Source organism: Zootoca vivipara, chromosome 2 (assembly GCF_963506605.1).
Source record: "Zootoca vivipara chromosome 2, rZooViv1.1, whole genome shotgun sequence".
Taxonomy (NCBI): domain Eukaryota; kingdom Metazoa; phylum Chordata; class Lepidosauria; order Squamata; family Lacertidae; genus Zootoca; species Zootoca vivipara.
In genome coordinates, this window is record NC_083277.1 from 19,289,928 (window position 1) to 19,308,038 (window position 18,111).

The 18,111-nt window shown below is 42.7% G+C and overlaps 1 protein-coding gene across 3 annotated transcripts in view; it reads left to right on the plus strand.

Moving 5' to 3' along the window:
* Nucleotides 1–18,111, plus strand: part of SETD5 (SET domain containing 5) — a 61,884-nt gene that overhangs the window by 9,495 nt on the left and 34,278 nt on the right. The gene's annotated exons all lie outside the window — the stretch shown is intronic.

Genomic DNA, 18,111 nt, shown 5'->3' on the forward strand with positions numbered 1-18,111 from the left:
TCTTCTGTTTTTTAAAAATATATTTTTGGGGACTCCTTGGGTGCCCTGACCTGTCTGTCGTGTGTTACAACCTAGGTCAGGCTTGCACCTGGAGATAAACTTGAGTTGTGTTCCCAAGTCTGCTTGAATGCATGTTGAAAGTCTGTAAACTGTGTTGTCATGGGAGTTGCCAAATACGGTACCGACCTGATATTTTCACATCAAATGTGTTTCAGCGGCAGTTATGATTGTTAAGAGGACAGTTGGAGATGGGGCAGCAGTGATGGGGCTCATTTCTTGATACTGTACTTAGTACCTTACAACACAATTCTAACCATATCTGCTCAGAAGTAAATCCTATTGAGTTCAATGAGCTTATTCCCACCCAGGTAAGTTGGGTTGGAATTGAAACCTAAAATTCATAATATTGCTTGTACTGGTTTTAAGTGATGCCAACCTTGACTGGACACTTGCTTTGGTGTTAAGAATAGCTTATTTCGGATTAGCTTCAATCTGTTCTTAATTGACTTAAGCTATGACTGAAATAGGTTTGATAAAATAGAAATAATCTTTTGTACACAGATTTGTACTAGTTGAACTACGTCAGTTGATAGTCAGTAGTTTTAAAAACTAGAATTAACTTGGGTGCTGAAAACTTCTGTTGGTTTTTTTAGTTAGGTTTTTCTGTTGATCTTTTAGTAAATTTGGGTCACTTCCCAGCTTTGTTAGCTTCACCTTTCTGGAAAAGTCTTGTTTCTGTGAAATGGGGGTAGTATTTTCCTCCTTTTGCGATTTTGTGGTGTCATACCTTTCTTTGGGTGGGCTCAGTGTCTCATGCTATGTGTGTACAATACTACTAAAGTGAAAGTAAAATACTATTTGGAATTTGTTTACCACAAAACTGCCCCTTATTCTAATTAAATATGTACTATGAATAGTATTTTTGTGGTGTATTCTTTCAGTGGCTTGCTGACAAATTCTGAAGATAAGTCACTCTTCAGTGACTTAATATTGGTGATCTGACTGTACATCTCCATATGTGGGGGGAAATCTGTGAAACTGGAGAGAACTTGAGGCTTGAACCTCTGTCCTATATCAAGAATGGGGAACCTGTGACCTTCCACATGTTGGACATGAGCTAGAATGGCTAATGGTCAGGAATTATGAGACCTGTAGTCCCCAAAACAGCTGGAGGACCATAGGTTTCCCACGCAGACATTAAAAAGAGAATATAATATATCTATAGCCTGGTAAATTTTAGCAAAGTCCAGTCAGAGGGGTGGTTGCACTGAAAACTTGTCAGAGGCGGATCTGCAGTAGCTTGTTTTAAGTACCGGTATGCATTGCTGGCTAGTATACACTACAAATCCCAACATGCTGCACTCCACCTTAACACTTATAGCATGCCAGGGCATGAAGGTTTCTCTAGTAAAGTCAGGCGTTTAACAGCTCTGTACCATAGTCAATCCATCCCTAGTCTTCAGTTATAACCTGTAATATCTTTAAAGTGCTTTCCCTCCTTTTAAATGCAACGTAGTTGAATGGTTAACCAGACTGCATCTTTCAGAATAGTAGTTCATAACAGAAAAGAAGATAGTCCCCTGGCACCTTAATTTATTGCAGCATGAGAATTTGGGCACAGCGGTCTATTTCACTGGAAACATTGGCTTTTGAAGGATAGTTTATCTACACACATTCAGAGGGAGGAAACCCCTACTTTGCAGTCTTATTACCTTTACGGTGGTACCTTGCTTTACAACCATAATCCGTTCTGGAGGTCTGGTTGTAAACCAAAACAGGTTGTAACCCAAGGCGCGCTTTCGCCAATGGGGCCTCAAAAAAAGGGTGGGGTGGGGGTTGTAATCCAAAAAAGGGACACGCACTTCTGGGTTTGATGTGGTTGTAATCCAAAACTGTTGCAAACCAAGGTACCACTGTATATGTAATTAGTGTCTGTTCTGCTTAACTTCTGTCTTCCTAATTTCTTAAATGTCTTAAAGTTAGTTTTCTTAGTTCACTGACACATGTCAGCAGCAAGAAGCCATAAGGACCAGACCTGATGACCTGTATTGCACATTCAGTACAGACTTGTTAGGGTGAATCTGAACTACATCTATTGTCCATTTACTTTCAGGAATTGGATTTTGAAGTGTTGCATTTACTTGCTTGGTTTATATTCCATAAATGCTGGAATCCTGCTCTTGGTCAAAAATCACTCTTAAAGTTTTCAGAGCATTTTGAAAGGGCCTCTGCACTGATATGGTTGTAAGTGAACCAGCTTGCTAATTGTGTTGATGTTGCAGACCACTAGAATGAACAGTTGGATTTCCAGACAGGGCAGGTAGTTACTGGAATATCTGTAAGAGCTTCATAATTTCCCACGACATGATCATTGAAATCCTGTCTGACTCTCCCAACATTGTGTAAACCCTTGCTCCAGGAAAAATCGTGTGAGCTTAGGTGTTAAGAATCCTTCAGTTTTCTGCAATGGCTAAGCTGAAGTGGGACATTTGACTTCTATGTAAGCTAAAGATGTTGATTATTGCAGATTGGAGATCCTCTTGCATATTCTGACTGGATGAAGAAACAGTTAATGAGACTATGTCTGAGAATGTAGGGAAGTAGATTAGTAGTAGGATCTGCTGGTTTTGGAGGCATGAGAGGAAATCCGTAGCCTTTTCTACAAGTAGCAGCTGCGTTGCAGCAGCTGAACTCTGTCTAGCAGTGTTGCAGCTCCCTTTCTCCCCTGGAAGAACGCACTGATTCTAGGCAGCAAAATGTCTCCCTTTAGAATACAGGAAAGATCTTTGGTAAAATCTGCTTACCTGAGACTCTAGAAGTTAGGTTTTCTTCTTAGGTCTTTACTCTTAGGTCTTTACTCGCTTGCTTGCTTTAGCCTTAAAGAGAAAGAGGGAAGCAGATGAGTCAGAGCTTTAAAAACTGACAGAGCAGATGACTCTTGTTTTAATGTAGGGATTTTGCTGCGTTGGGGATGTGTGTGATAGGTATGGAACATGTCAGTGGAGGCAGTGTGTTTGGGGCCCCAGTTGCAGGAGTTGCAGAATGGAAGCAGTTCCTGATGCGATGGAAGCAGCTTCCTATAACCAAATATAGTTAAGAATGAATGTTGGATAGCCAGGCAGATCTTCATTAGAAGCAAGTTCAGAAACCTTTTCTCTGGCTTAGCCTTTCCTCAGTGCATTGTTTCCATATATATATATATATATATAGAGAGAGAGAGAGAGAGAGAGAGAGAGAGAGAGAGAAAACAACGAATGCACTGAGGATATATGCCGTGTTTCTCCAAAAATAAGACACCGTCTTATATTTATTTTTCCTCAAAAAACAAACTTTATTTTCAGGGGATGTCTTAATTTTTTTATTAAGTATGGTACAGTTTAACCTACAAGGTTAAACTGCCTATCACTATGGCTTATTTTCGGGGTATGGCTTATTTTCGGAGAAACACGGGATATATCCTTGAACCATATATATGAATATGTTGACACTAAACTAGTAAAATTCAGAGATGCAGTATGTTCTAAACTCCCAGTCTTGGGAGTTGCTTTGGAATGATTTGCATAAGGATTAAGAGTCATGAAGAATAAGCCTTTGGTCAAGATCTTCAGAAATCAGTAAGTTGGGAGTGTAAATGAAGAATCTGTCCTTTTTTGATGGGAGTCTCCAGGATACCCCCCCATCTGGCTGGGTTTCTCCAGCCACTCTGGGTGGCTCCCGACTGAATGTTAAAAACACAATACAGCATTAAGCATTAAAAGCTTCCCTAAACCAGGCTGTCTTCAGATGTCTTTTAAAAGTAAGATAGTTGCTTATTTCCTTGACATCTGATTGGAGGTGTTCCACAGGGCAGGCGCCACTACCGAGAAGGCCCTCTGCCTGGTTCCTTGTAACTTCACTTCTCGCAGTGAGGGAACCACCAGAAGGCCCTCGGCCCTGGGCCTCAGTGCCCGGGCTGAACGATGGGTGTGGAGATGCTCCTTCAGGTATACAGAACCTCAGATATATAAGCTAGGCACCAAATGGCTTCTTAAACCAGGGTTACAGTAACAAAAACAGAAAACCTAGTTGCCATTTTGGGGCCAGACAACTCAAAAGTTGTATTTTTCAATACAACTTTTAGTTCCTGAAATTCATTCTGATTGTGCAGATAAAATACAGTGGATAGAATTCATTGTTGACATCTGAAGGCAGCCCTGTACTGTACAGTGGTACCTCGACATCCGAATGACTCGACTTACAAAAGTTTCGACTTACGAAGTCGGCAAACCTGGAAGTCTTTTTGCCCCGCGCGTGTTCTACGCCTGCGCAGAAGCGCAAAATCGCGCTTCACGCATGCGCAAAATGGACGCTTCGACAACCGAAGGATTCAACTTACGAAGAGCACCGCAGAATGGATCGCCTTCGTAAGTCGAGGTGCCACTGTATCAGGAAATTTTTAATGTCTGATTTTAAAAATAATTTATATATACTGTAAGCTGCTCAGAGTGGCTGGGGAAATCCAGCCAGATGGGCGGGGTATAAATAAATTATTATTACTGTACATTCCTGCATATAATACTACTATTTAATCCAGGAAATCTTCTCAAAAGTTGGGGGTCGTCTTATATGCCGGGTCATATTTCTTATACAGTGAGTATATCCCAAACTCTATATTTTAGCTGGAAAAGTTGGGGGTCGTCTTATACGCCCAGTCGTCTTATACACGGGAATATACGGTATTATTATTATTATTAGTTGTTGTAGTAGTAGTAGTAATAGTAGTATGTGAGAACAGTCAAGATCCAAGGATCCCCTGGCATGTACCATATTTTTCCTTCTATAAGACGCCCCCATGTATAAGACACCCCCTATTTTGGGGGACTCCGATTTAAGAAAATGGGGAAAGATCTATCCATGTATAAGATGCCCCCAAATTTTGGACATTATTTTTAAGGAAAAAACCCTAGTCTTCTACACAGAAAAATATGGTACCTCAGATGGTGGAGACGTCAGTTGCCATCCTGGTGCCTGGGCTTCTTCACTTGGTTGCAAGTGGCTGATAGCCAGGTGCAAAATATGCCTGGCGCCTGGCAATTTTCAAATGCTGACTGCAGTCTGTCATGCCCATGACCTGTGAGGCACGTGCTACTTTAAGGAGGGAGTGTTGTTAATGTTGCTGTGAATTTCAGAAAGCCTCTCTGAGATAGGATAATGATGCTGAAAACAGCAGCAGCATAAAATGTAGATTCTGGATGTCTGAAAGCCTTGATCTTCAATGTTGAATAAGGGGTACACCCCAAAATTATCACCACAGAATGGGCAGAAAGGCACTTCTTGTCATGCCACAATGTCTGCTAGAACCAGCCTTTTTGGGGGTACCCACAAACTCCCAACTCACACATTTTCTTTGCTTTCTACCCTCATCATCTACCGTAGTGATACAGTAGTTCTGATAGACCTGCAACTCTATTCCTTCTCCTTGTTCACAGGATTGACTGGTCACACTTGCATGTGATCTGTCATTGCTGGCAAATCTCTTCAGACAAATCACCTGCCTCTCTCTTGCTATCCAGATCACATATCCCCTTTCTTGAAACGTGCCAGTTTAGGCAGTGTCTGTTGTGACCTTAAGAATGTAGTTCCTGACATGTTAAGAATAGACCTGGCTTCGCTTGGTTGATAGATGGAAGTCAGAAGTCCTTTTGTTCATTGTTCCTTTAACCTCCCGTGAATGGTTGTCGCCATGTCCCCAAAGTCTTCATAGAATTCTCAAGCAAGCTATGTTGCAATTAAGGAACTTCACAAATTAAGTATCACATGCAACCAGGCCTATCCCTCTCCCTCTTTTTTTACATTGTAGTTCGGACATTGGCCTCTGCTCAGTTGGCATTCTGCTTTGGTTAGCTTCTCTATGCTTCCTCAGAAGTCAGCAAATGCTAAAAACCAGTAATCAGATCTCATGTTTGTGGGCCTTCCTTTTCTCTGTTTTAACCACTGAGTGTTTTTTCCTGTTCTGTAGTGATATGTTTTGTGCTGCTCCTGTACTAGTAAGCAGAATAAAGAGGTAATTCAGACATTCTTTTGAAGGCATAGCTATTTTTAAAAATGCTTACAGTTCCAGCCCTGCAATTGCAAGTATATAATAGCTAAACGCAGAGCCTTTGCTCTGATCATAGAAGTCTGAGCCTCAGAACATTTTTAGAAATTAGGAGAAATAACAAAAGTGACGTTGGTGATCCTAGTGTTAGTGGAAATTTCCAGGGTCATGGGATGTAGATAATACTGTTTACTAACTCTTGTATTTACCTATCTTTAGTTGTATGAATATACAGAAATATAATTGACAAGGAGGAAAATGCATAAAGTGGGTGTGTGGACTGGAGGGAGTGGTGTAGAATGTTGCCCTTTAACCTAAGGCTGGGCAGAGGTGATTATTTTTGTGTAGCAATATCTGCTCCCCCCCCCCTAACTGCTACTCCCTTAATACAGCTTTTGGCCTAGTCCATTTCATTCCAGGGCAGAAGGGTATCTTCTTGGGTGACGGGGGCGCTGAGAGGAGCAGGAAGCTTTGCATTTTTAAGGCACATTTTTTTCTCATGTGAATATCTGGCTAGGTGTTTATCCTTTCATGATCTCCAAAGCTTTTTTAAAAAGGTTCCTGAATTGTTCTAGCCATGGCAGTGGTGTTGTGTGGGGATGCTTTTTTACACTATACAATTATGTACTGTACTTGCAACAGTTGCACCACCCTTATACTGTATACAGTGGTACCTCCGGATATGAACTTAATCGTTCTTAACTTGAGGCGCGCTTTCGCAAATGGGGCTTCCTGCGGCTGTGACGCAACTTCTGCATCCCGGGGCAAAGTTCACTACCAGGAGCGTCTATTTCCGGGTTAGTGGAGCTCAATACCCGAAGCGTTCATAAGGAGGACGGTACATAACCCGAGGTTCCACTGTACTGTATGTTTATTTCAGCTTCTCTGGTTCAGCTTAGGGAAGCTAGTTCTGGCTTTTCCAGGGCACATCTCAATGAAAATACCAAATCTGATTTTAGTGAAGCCTGTAGGCATGGCCCTTCTTGACCATATAGCCTCCAGCTCTGTGAAAAACTGACACTAATAAACACCTGAAGAGGCCACTGGGTGAGGGAGAGGGAATGCACTTCGGCTGAAAATGAGCCTTGGGAGGGAGGAAGAGCCATGGCACCTGGCACCATACAAATTGCTTTTGTGGCCAGCAGCTCATAGGAGTGTTTGTTACTCGTGGAACACACACTGCGCTTTCAAGGAGGCTTTCCCATCTTCTCCTTTTGGTGCCTACTGCAGCTTTGGCTTGTAAAGTTTTTGTTGGCATGATTTTGAGCCTACTAAATGGCCAAAAAGACTTCAGTGCTTCTTTGGCCTTGGAAACATTCAGTAGTCTGCATAGTGCTGCTACAGTGGAGGTCTATGTCTGACTCCAGAGACATCATTTTTGGGCAGGTCTCTACTCGTTACTGATTTACATTAAACCAGTTTAAGGACCCAGCCTTTTGCAATCCCACACATGGCTTGTACCACTCCCTGGAGTTTCTTACCTGTATATGCATGGCTTTGTTGATCAGTGGTAGGCGGATTTTATGCTTGTTATTTTACAAGAACCCCAAGATCTACCAGCCAGAGCCAGGTGCAAAAGACATAGAATTAGAAGTAGAAAACAGACTGCCTGTGAGCATATTTTGAGTCTAGGAATTGATTTTCAGTATCAGAGCTGAACTGAGTTCACAGTCCTTTCACACAAAAGCCCTGCTTAGCTTTCTTCATTTTAGCAGCCTAATTTATGTGGGAACAGTTGTTTTGTTCTTAAAGAACAAAAATTGGGAGTCATTTGAATCTATGATCCGCTGGTAGATTTTGATCTATCTTCTGCCCACTCACATTGTATGTAGATTGTGTAAGAAACCTGGGTTCCAATTAAGGAGGATTTGGAATACTTGGACTTCAGTGCCTCTTAGCATTCATGTGTGGGATGGGCTAAGCAACTTTAAAATGAAGCCTCATTTAGGCTTAATTTGACCCCAGAAACAGTTAATTTCTCCCAAAGATACTGCAGCAGGCTGGGTGCAAGGCCTATAAACAGATGTGCACAAGCCATTAACATAGCTTTACAGCAGAGTAACTCACCAACATGCAGTCCTAACTTGTCTGAAGTGAATATGGCTACCCATTCACCTCCCAGTTGTGCTGTTACATAGTACTTACTGCGTTGATGGTTCTTAGAACGCTGACCCCAAAAATCATGTGAGTGACTATGTAAACCTGGTTACAGGTAGGTAGCCGTGTTGGTCTGAGTCGAAGCAAAATAAATCAAAATTCCTTCAGTAGCACCTTAAAGACCAACTAAGTTTTTATTTTGGTATGAGCTTTCGTGTGCATGCACACTTCTTCAGATACACTGAAATGTAAACCTGTTTAGGGGTGCCCAGAAAAGGGTTAAATGTCCATTTGGCAGCCTATGGACTGATTCTGTGGCTCCTGAATCATACCAGCACCATCAAGCATAAATTTCGTTATGAGTGCTTCTAACAACATGTCAGACCCTGCAAGATGATGAGAGAGAGTGCAGAAGGGAGAGGGAGTTTGTGTTAAGTAGCTGATCCCACTTCTCTCTCTTGAAATTTTCCAAACGGTTTCTAGTTTACTGTTCCACCCTCCCTGCCCTTTCCCCACCCCCATGGCAGCAGCCTGCAAAACATATACGATCAGTTTGATCGGTCTGAAGGATCATTTGCTGGTAACTTTTAAGGGGAGGGAGGAATAAAATCAGGTTTATAATGGAGGTAGGGGCTGAACCTTAAGTATAGAGTAGCTGCCACGGCTCCATAATTGCTGCACTGTGTCGTGTTGCCATGGTTCCCAGTGCTGTGTCTCTGCATGGTTTCTGAGAATAGGGCCAAGGCAGCCAGTCACAGCAGAGCTGCTGTGTACGTGTTTGGGGAGTTTAGACTTGCACTGACAAGGAAGTGATTGGAGAGAGCCCTGTGCTTATAGTTAGGGTGTTAGGAAAGGATTGGGTATTTCCCACCCCATATTGTGTGTGTGTGTTTATTCCTTCCCTTCCTCCTCAGACAGACTGAGGTGGGAAACATTATAAGGCAGCATAAATGCTTAGTTCCTCCCCTCATCGGTCCTCAGTCACGGGGGCAATGACATGAAATGTGGGATTCCTTCCTCTACCAAATGGTGGGGTGGGGTAGCTGTGGGGAAGGGAGGCTGCTGCCTTTGGATTGGCTCGGGCGTGTTTTCATCAGAGATCCCTTTTGGCTGACTTGCCATCTGCATAGGCTGTGAATACTTCTCTCTGGCGCAGACCTTGTTCCTTGGGATTGCATCATCTCTGGGAGAGCAGCCAGGTCCGGAGCGCTAGTACAAAGACTTTGTGAAGCAGATGCGGCCTGTTCTGTCTCCGAAGCATTTCTCCTCCTTCCTGCTCATCCTTCCCACAGGATTCCAGAAAGAGAGCTTGCTCTGAGAGCCTCTCAGTAGGTCAGCTGCCCTTTGGACTCTGAATCCCAGCTGCTTCCTGTACACCTGGCTGATGCAATGTCTGCCTTTGAAATCCCTGCTGGAATTCACTCTGGAGTGGTTCTGTTTGCCTTTTCTGGGAGTGGCCAAGCAGGCAGAGTGGGCCTGTCACATGGCGCCCTTGAAAATAAGAAGCCTGTCGCCAGATTCGCAGATGCAGAGCTCTCTCCTTTCCAGTCTAGCAACCGGTTCCTGGCAAATTTTGTCAGGCATTGCCTTCTCTTGGTGGCAGATATATATCACGTGCACATTACAGTCGCTAGCATTGTAATCGGTAATTTGCTGTGGCCTATGTGATTGTCCTGGGAATTCTGAAGGGGTTGATCTGAATTTGAGTTCCAGTTCAGCTGAGTCTGTTTACTACTACTTATGATTCAGCTGTTTGCATTATTTTTCTCCCAAATGCCATCTACGTGAAATAATTTAGTGAGTGATACTTCAGTGACAGGTTTGTAAGGATTCATATTTTTTAAAAGCAAAGCCCTGCTTTAACTATTTCCAATAAGGTATTTTCCTTTCGCGTATCCCCCACCACCACCTCCCACACACTTTGGATTGAAAAGCAAGGTATTTATGAGTGCTCATCTTGAGGCTTTGGCCCCCTTTAACTGTGAATCTCAGGAGGCATGGTGTCACCACCTTTTCATGTGGTGCTTATGATAGAGCATGGACTTTCCTTCTGGTCATCCTAGCTTTTTTCACTGTTATATCCTGAATTAGAATTCCAGTATCAAGGCTTCCAGACAGTTTGGAGTGATAAATTGTGGCCGGATGCTAATTGGGGTTGACTGCTAGACTAGATGATCCATTAGCCTGACTCACTATGAAAGTATTTCATATTGGTCCCTGAACCATCCTTTTGTGTAAGAGAAAGACTGGGGAAGGATTTCCCAATTTAGATAACCCTCTTTTTCATTTTGTAAATGTAGCTTTTTGTCCTTTGGCTGAAAAATCATGCAGTGACAACTGCATGGAAATAGGAAGCAAAGCAGCAAAAAATTGATTGCCCAACTAACAAATATCAATCTGGATGTTGAATTTATAATTTAAGGGATAACTCAGGTTTTTCACATCTGAGACAATCGATCACAGTGCTGAGCATCCTGTAGAGTAAATGCAGTATGCCTGGCAACGTGCAACTAAAATATGTAAATCAACCTGCAGCCTTCTAGCTTGTAATCTATTTCCAGCTCAGCCTTCAGTGCTGAAATGGCTCAACCCCCCCCCCCTCCTGCTTTTTCATATGCTGCATCTACCAGCTTCTGTTTTATTCAGGCCTTATACCCTGTGTCCTATGATTTACAAATAGAAAGCTATTAAGCACAACCCCGCCTTATCCACCAATGAGGCAACTAGCATAAAAACAAAATTAAAGTGGCTACACTCTGTGGAATGGCTGTCTAATAAGAAATGTGTAGAACAAGCTGAATGCCCAAATGAGAACAAAAATGAGCAGTAATTTGAGCAAAAGAAATGCAAGCTGATAACAAGGGATGCAAAAGAAGAATTAGACCAGGCATCCCCAAACTTTGGCCCTCCAGATGTTTTGGACTACAATTCCCATCTTCCCCGACCACTGGTCCTGTTAGCTAGGGATCATGGGAGTTGTAGGCCAAAACATCTGGAGGGCCGCAGTTTGGGGATGCCTGAATTAGACAGTCCATCAGTAAAAACACTTAAGATCAACTTTTGAACATTTGAAGCAGCAAACCAGCTGGGGAGATGGCTGGATTTTTGGATGATAGAGGAGTTAAATGTGTGTTAATAAAGTAAAAGAGTGAGCGCAGAGAAGCTGAATGTGGAGAAGATGTAGTTCAGATTCCTGTGCCTGTACCAACTTTCTTAGGGAGAAACTAAGGTATAGAAACTTTCCTGGGTGACATATGCAATGACCTGCGCCAGGAGAGAGATCTTGGTGCTTTTTAGTAGCATTTACTATAGCATCCTAGATTGCCTGAGTTGGGGAGGGGTATACTGCTTTATAGTGGTTCCAGGCTATTACTCTACTCCCACACATTTAATGGGATGTGATTGGCTGATTTTTAAATATCAACATAATGTTAATTAACTATTCCAGATTATTTTTCATACTTGGGGGGGGGGGTGTTGTCTCATTTTATTATACACATTTATGTTAGTTTTTTTTAAAATATATATATTTTAATTGCTGTAAGATGCCAAGTTTTTTTAATAAAGCTTTTCTAAGAAATTTAATAAACCTACAATTTAAATAGTGGTTGGAGACAAATTCTAGGTCTTCTCAAAAGCTTAACAAATCCCTACGGTAGATCCAGATGGCACCCACCCAAATGTGAAATGGCTGTTCTTGTAATAAAATTATGTAACTTGTCCCTAATAACAGTCTCTGTACCTGGGGATTGTGAAGTGGCCAGTGCAATACCATTTAAAAAAATAATAATAATCAGGGGAGTAGGGAGAGATTCAGGAAATTACAGACCACTTGTCTGTTTTGGGGAAACGAATATGAAAAGCATTATTAAACATAAAATCATCAAGCACTGCTGTTGCATCTGTCTTTCTCAAGAAACAATGGAGTGGACCTCTGGGGGTGAAATCAAACCACTGTGTTAGCAGCACTGAAGTGACCTCTCCAGGACACAAGCCTGGGGAGTGTGTCTGGAGGTCCTGGGCTGCCCAGATGACAAGACCCTGCTCTCAGCTTCGCTGATGTGGCCCAAAGGACAGCAGAGCAATACATTTGGCACCAGCTTGGCTGCTAGAATTGGCAGAAGGAGGTGTCCTGGGTGCCATCCAACCGCCTTAAGGACTCCACTCTGGATTTGTTTTGGGTTTACTCCTTAGCTTTTTCTTCTCCTGAAGATATCTCACAAGGCAACGGAGGTTTAGGACCAGAGTTTTCCTTCTCTTAGGACAGAGGTTTCCTTTTCCTAGATGGGCTACCATCCCAGGTTGACGAGCCTCATTCACCCCTCACTTTCCTCTACAGCACATGCAGAAAACGCTTTCTTGACCATTGGATTGGCTACCCTCATCTGGTTTAGATTTGGATTGGCTACCCTCATCTGTCGCATGCTGGCAGCTTTTAGGAGCCACAGTTGAGAGCTCAGCTCTCATTATCAAGCATATTGAAGAACAAATTGGCTCCTGCAAATCAGCATGGCTCCTGCAAATATAAGTGCTGCCTAACTAACTTATTAGAGTTCTTTGAGAGTATCAATATGGATAGAGTTGATCCAGTAGATGTGTACTTGGACTTTCAAAAAACACTTTAATGTGGTGTTAGGAGTGAGCAGTGGTGTGTGTCCAAGTTTACTCATCCCACCAAATTGTTCAGGGAAGCTACCAAAAAATAAGGGGATGCAACTGCAGCATTTGATACTAGGCCCCTTCCTTTCATTTGGTTTGTCAGATGCACTATTCCGTATGCTATAAGTGAATGCAGGGGCCTCTTCTGTGACATAATGCCTGCCTTTGTGTTGTTCCAAAACCACCCCAGCTGCTTCGTTCCTATAGTTGATATCAAACTAAGATCTAATGTGCCTTGTGCTGGCCTCCTCCTTAGCTGTTTCCCCTCCCTCTGAATGTGGTCTGGGGAAAATGAATCCAGAAGTGTTGGCTTGCATTTTTGTTGTTTGGTGTGTTTCTGAAATTGCTTGTTCCTCTGATTTTCATTCTCATTAATTCTACTTTAGTATCAGCTGCACATGTGTTTCCCCTCTAGATCATTGACTCAATAATGCTAGTTTTTCCTGATTTTCACTGTTTGACTCTTTCTTAGTTTCTGTTCATATTTGTGTGCTTTCAGCCAGTTTTCAGGTCCATCTCAGAATGACATTTTCAAGGCTGGCGTGACAAAGAATTGCAATCCTCTAAAACTGTGTGTAGTTGCTACTTTGCTGATTTTACAGAGCTATCAGCATAGCTGAAGAACCCAGTGGACTTCAAAACAAGAATATGAAGGGAAAGCATATGTGGAGGATGCACAGATCCGAGGGGGAAAGAAATTAAGGAAGAAGTGTTAGGAGAAATGGTTACACAAGGCCTAGAGACTTGGGCAGATAAGGAAGGTTTGAAAGATGGAGGCTGTGACCGAAAAGCCCAAGGAGGCAGTGGCCCAGTTTGCAAACAGTATTAAGACATAGTTTTAACACATGCAGGTGTTTTTGCTCCTCGCTCAGCTCTTTCCTGTGTTTTGTGGTTGGAGGAAACAAGCTAGTGTTGGGCCTCATGTGCAAACCCAAGCTTTTGTGGGCTCAGGGGTTTGTTTCTCTCCAAACAACAATGGGCTGGCCAAGAACAAACCTTGCCCCCTCTTCGTGGTTTGTTTGGAGAGAAACAAAGCCAGGAGCCTGCTCCCCATGACATGACCCACCAGACTCTGCCTTGTTTATGGTGTGTTTCTGCCACATGCAGTGCATCCAGGAGCTGGAGAGGAGAAAAGAATTTGCACATGTTAAACACAAGTTCACAGATCCATAGATTTGTAGAGTTGGAAGGAACCACGAGGGTCATCTAGTTTGACCCTCTGCAATGCAGAAATCTCTCAACCAACTTGGGGCTCAAACCCACAACCCTGAGATTAAGTCTCAGGCTCTACCAAACTGAGCTATCACTCAACCTGTTTGGTTTAATGTTACATGTCAACCATCTTGATCACTGTGTTAGTATGTTAACAGTGAAAACTGTGACTGCAGTTTTCTTGCTAGCGTAATTCTCCCAACTTTTTTTTTATTAAGATGACAGTATATTTTGTGAATATGTGGCAGTTTATAACTGTATCCAAATGTGAAGAAACTTGAAAAATATAATTAAGGCAGGCTTTTTCTTCTTCACCTTTGCTATTATATATGCTAGGAACACACACACACACACCCCTGCATAATGCAAACTGCTACAGGCCTTAAAGCAATGTTTCAGGTTCAACATCTAACACAGACTCTGTCACTACCCCCTATTTTATGAATTATTGCACTTGACTTTTACACCCAACCAGATATACAGGGCCTGAATACAGTACTATGCTTCCTTGATAATTTTCAGAATGTGATACCCAGATTGAAGGGTGACCAGCAGATCACTGCTGATCACATCACATCATTGTTTTGGATAGATACACAGAACTCCAAGTTTTGATATTCACCAAATATTCACCAGTTTTGATATTGGATGTTATGTGGCTCTGCCTAGGATAGGATGCTGTATCATAACTTGTCTTAAATCTTCAGAGGTCATTGGCCATTGAAATTTGGTTGATCGGCATTTTAAGCTTGCAATTAATCAAATGACTATTTTATTTGTAAGCTGCTTTGAATTTTATTTCATCATAGGGTGGAATATGAATACCTTAATAAAGACTTGCCTGTAGCTTCGTAAGTTACCATCAAACACGTGATTACAGCTGCAAATCTATGTGTTTGTTTGTTTGGAACCATATTCACTGTATAGGGGCTATTTATTCTAGTGGTGCGAGTCTTTGTGATTTAATACAGTGTTGTCTGTGCCACACATCTGTAGGCAACTTACAAATTCAGGTATGACATGTGCACATGTGTGTCAAAAGGGATCATGCAGTTCATGGGGTAATCAGAGTGGCTTTCTCTATCAGGACATCTTGGATGGATTCACAGTTCCATTCTCTTTGCTGTTAGAGAAAGTTAGTAACTGCCTTCTGGTAAGAACTGTGTGTTGCGGATGACAGTAAAAGTTCCACATGGATCACTCAAAGTTCCTCTCCTTCTCAATCTCACTGGTATCGTAGCTTTTTCTTCACTGTCATATGAGTCCTGAAGTCATCTGAATCTACCCTATGCCATGTAGAAAGTAAGATCAATATGGGAGACTTGTATAGACTGATTAAACCTTTCTTTTTCCACATTGTTTTGATGCTCAGGAGAGTTCTAATTCTGATTCCTGTCCAGCTCTCCCTCTCTTGATTCACAATGCGGTTTTCAAAAGACGCACGCCCTTTTTGGTCTTTAGAAGAAAGGTGGACATTATCACCATTATTGGGCGTTAGAAATGTTTAAGATTGTTTGGTGCTTTGTATTGGCTGCATTATGTAGGCCAGAGAGAATTCTAATGACTGGGCATCCTTCTGCCCTGTCTGGGGCACAAACTAGGCTGGGAGCCCTGCCCCCTTCTTTTTCAGAATTCAGAGACACAGCTCATGAGATTCGGCAGAAAAGGATTAAGCCCCCACAGAGCAGCCCCCTTTGGTTTGAACCCAGCCTAGTCCAGAGGAGGGGGCACTGAGCTTCATTGTCTTATTGTTTTTATAGACAAAACGTTCCAACCGGCTCTTCATCTTGCCTCCAAAGTCTCAGCCACATCGGTCAGATGGGAGTGAAGGATAAAGGGAGATGGTTGAAACAAAGATTGCACTATTCTGTTGCTCTTGCATCCTGAATGTTGAGGCAGTTTCAGATTTGATAGTCATGGAGTTGATTTATAGATGGCATATTTAGTCTGTTCTGGCCATTTCCATATAACACTACGTACTAGGAAAAAATTGATGCTGCCCTCTCTCCCTTGAACAGATCCCCAGATCAAGGCATCAAGTAATTTCAATTCCTGTACAACAACAGCCTGGTTGTACACCTGCCCTGGTGGTGGTGGTGTTACTAGAGTATCTTGTTGTGTAGTGTGGGTGAGACCTCCTTAATGTTTGTAGGGCTGCATGAGTCAGCCTAGTGGCTGCTTCCAGTCTCTGCATAATCCTCACCTATAAAATCCAAAACATGCCCCTGCTCTTCCATTTATCGAGCCTTGTTTGCTCCCATTTTCTTTGTTATTTCTGTTTTGTGAGCTCTTTGTTCAGGGGTCATATTGCGTTGGTATTGGGTTCCATGTCTAGCACATTGTTGGTGCTCCACCATTAAGTAGCAATAGTGTTGTGGGTGAAAGTTACCAAATTCTCCTGTCCTTTTCCATTACTGAAGTTCCTCCTACAAGATACTGTCCATAATTAAGCTGGGTGTTTTTTTTCTTAATTAAGGATGAGCCTTGATGTTCACCCTAATTTCTTGCGAATCTGGTTTAGGGCTGTTGGACTAGAAACAGCAGGCCTTTCTTTCATTGCACAGCCAGCTCTCGGAAGGAACCAGAGTGGTGCTTGCCATTCTGTGTGGCAGCATTTCTAAACTGCCATTCAGTGCAAGCAAACCCATATTTGGACTGTTTGGCAAACCTTAAAGGAACCCCTGGGATTCCCATGCTCTTGCCTGTGAATAAGTGGGGCAAAACCTTGTTTGAGTACCAGTGGCAGCTCACATTCACTGCTTCACACAGTAGTGAGCATTCCTGGACAGAATGGAAGACTCCAAAGACAATCTGCAATTGCATATTCTCCTACCTCGTGTGTGTGTGTGTGTGTGTGTGTGTGTGTGTGTGTGTGTTCGTTCTAATGTGCCAGGTAAATACTTCCTTTGTAGAACTGTGCATGTGATGTAGCTCCTTTTATGGCTGCAAACAAAGCTACTGACTGCAGAAACATTCTGAAGAAATTTTCCAGCCCCTCCTAGCAGGATGTGATCCACATTTCTACACCCTCTTTCAGAGGGGAACAATTAACAGCCTTTTCTAGACTGAACTATTGGTGAAGTGATTTGATACCTGATGGTGCCTTGCTCATAAGGAGCGATGGATGTTAAGTTCTGTGCCTTCTGCATTTAGCCCAACCTGTACTAGTAATTACTACAAACCTTGAATGCTTGTTTCCCACACAAAGAGCTGCCCTGATGGCATGGCTGGCCCTGAAGAATGGGAAGAACGTGCAAAGGAACTAGGTCAGAAAGAAAGTGCAACATTTATTTGCTTCTCCCACATTCCACCACAATCACATCACAGACCTAATCCTTGCATATGGGTAATTTGTGGAGGTAGGAAAGTTCTTGAAAGGCTACAGTGGGCAGCAGCTGTTCCAAGTTCTCTGTAGTAGGAATGAACAGATTGTTAATATGTCTACCATGGGCAAAGAACCATTGGTTTCACAAAAACAGCTTGTGGCAAGGCAAGGTGGTCAACCATTGAACCCTTTAGAGCCAGCAGCACCTACTGGTGAGCTTTCCCCACCTGCTTTAATTCACAAGCTCCTCCTGCCCTCCAAGAGCTTGGGAGTAAACACCTTCCACAAGTGATCAGTTCTGCAGGTACAAATCTATTCCCAAAGGATAGAGCCCCCCTGCACAGCCCCGGATACACCTGCAAGGCACAAACTAGATATCCTCTCACTTAACTGGAAGGCCTCAAGCTCTGTTGAGGCAGGTACAGACAGGTTGCATGCAGGCCGAACCATCTACTGCAGCTCTCACTTCATGCTCCCTTCTTTACTTAAGTCCTCCCCCACCCTCAAGTTGGCCTTTGTATCAGGGCTGCTTCTCATTCTGTACTTAGTTGCAGTTGGAGTGTAGATAGCATACCAAATCTGAATGGTGGAGGTGTGTGTTTAGTTACTTGTCTCTGCAAAATATATGAAAGTGTAGGGTCTGTTCCTTTCCTGGTAGCTGCTTCTCTGTATATTTCCAAGTAACACAGTGGTTTAAATGTCCATGTTGCGTTCAGGTCTGAAGAGAGGCACATGTATGTTG